This window comes from Coregonus clupeaformis, unplaced genomic scaffold (assembly GCF_020615455.1).
Source record: "Coregonus clupeaformis isolate EN_2021a unplaced genomic scaffold, ASM2061545v1 scaf0240, whole genome shotgun sequence".
Taxonomy (NCBI): Eukaryota; Metazoa; Chordata; class Actinopteri; order Salmoniformes; family Salmonidae; genus Coregonus; species Coregonus clupeaformis.
The window spans coordinates 290,606-292,500 of NW_025533695.1; the positions used below are offsets into that span (position 1 = coordinate 290,606).

The following is a 1,895-nucleotide window of genomic DNA, read 5'->3' on the forward strand; positions in this document are numbered from 1 at the left end:
GAGCGAGAGAGAGAGGGAAGAGAGTGTGAGAGAAATGCAGAGAGATGGCGAGAGAGGGAGCGATTTGGAATTGAAATGACAGTTGAGCTACATCACTGAGATGCACCCCCCTGGCTGACAGACTCCACGTTCTGATAAAAGAAGGAGAGAAAAAGAGAGATAGAAGGAACAACAGAAAAAGGAGAAGAATTAGGCTACTGGTGCACCTTTATGTCAGCCAATCACAAAACAAACACCTTTATGTCAGCCAATCACACAAAAAAACACCTTTATGTCAGCCAATCACAACAACAAAAAACACCTTTATGTCAGCCAATCACAAAAAAATAACACCTTTATGTCAGCCAATCACAAAACAAACACACAGACTTACAACTAATAAAAATATGAAATACAAGCAGTGGTTTTGTTCGGGCGACTGAAACGTCTTAAAACAGTTACAGGTCTGAAGAACATCCGTCATTTATTATAATAAGGTTTATAAGGTCTTCTCCGGGTGATAGAGGTTGATGATGCTGCATTTTATTATCTATCTGATTGCTCTGAACCACGCATTTCGCAGGGTTGGAATTATCCTGTGTGTGTGACGGAGTCGTCTCCGTTCTTAAGGAGCTAGTGCAGAGCAGAACCACTGGGGCAAAAACTGGTTGAATCAGCATTGTTTCCATGTCATTTCAACCCCCCTCCCCAAAAAAAAGAAATTACTGTGATGACGTTCAATCAACGTGGGAAAACTGATTGGGATTTACAAAATAAAAGTCATCAACATAAAGGCATTTTTATTTATTATTATTTAAAAAAAATGTATCCAGCTTTTAACCTAAATCCAATGACGTGGTGACATTTGTTGTTGATTTCATGTTGAACTCAACCAAACGCAAAATCAAAACTAGACGTTGAACTGATGTCTGTGCCCAGTGGGGTGGGGAGCCAGCCAGCGAGCAGCGCGAGCACGGTCCGTCCATCCCATCCTACCGCAGAGCGCACACACTCGCTCACACGCACGTACTCACGCACACGAACACGTTGGGAGTCAGTCATACGGTGTGCGTTGCGTGCAGGGCAGCTCGGCTCGCTGCTCGCAGCTGGGATAGGGACGAGGAGAAAGCAGAGCAGAGGAAGAGGAGAGGGGAAAAAGGAGTACATTTGACTCGGAAGATGTTGGACTGGGATATTTTGTACGGCGGCGGCGGAGCAGAAACACGGTACACAATGAGCCCTGTTGGATTACAGTGATTCTACTGCTCTCTCCGCGGTGTGTGGAGTTGACAACGGGATTAATATTCTATACCCCGGGAAGAAGGAATAAGCGTCTGTCTTCAGTGGTTTTAGTTCCAGAGGAGGGGGGACCGGCTGTGGTTTTAGTTCCAGAGGAGGGGGGACCGGCTGTGGTTTTAGTTCCAGAGGAGGGGGGACCGGCTGGGCTGTTGTAATGTCACCTTATCACCCCGCTGTTCTGGAGCTGTGTGAAAGGGAGAGGCTGTAAGTATGTCCATCTGTATGTCTTTCTGTCAGTCTCCATGTCCCCCTGTCTGTCCCCCGATCTGTCTGTCCCACTGTCTGTCTTTCCCCTGTCTGTCTGTCTGTCTCTCTGTCTATTCAGGTTTTCATTATCGACAGTACTGTTGGGTTTTGAATGGTAGAGATAGGCTGCCCCGTTTTACGCATAGCTTTACCTTACCGTGCCTTGACTCTCAAAAGAGCAACAAGCACTAGGCTGAGTGTGTGTGTGCGTGTGTGTGTGTGTGTGTTCTGGTCATTTCACACACACACACACACACACACACACACACACACACACACTGTGAGCTGTAGGACGTGTTCGGTTGGATTTCATTGTGATCAACTTTGCTTCAGAACCAACCACCAGGTTACCATGGGAGCACAGAGGTACC

At 46.6% G+C, this 1,895-nt stretch overlaps 1 protein-coding gene across 1 annotated transcript in view; it reads left to right on the forward strand.

The window, feature by feature from the left end:
* Positions 1-941: 941 nt before the first annotated feature.
* The window catches only part of LOC121560377 (glutamate receptor ionotropic, NMDA 2A-like), a gene marked incomplete at its 3' end in the record, with an annotated part of 206,827 nt that continues 205,873 nt past the window's right edge, over positions 942-1,895 (forward strand). The window contains exon 1 of the mRNA XM_045214348.1: positions 942-1,482. The remainder of the gene's footprint in view (positions 1,483-1,895) is intronic.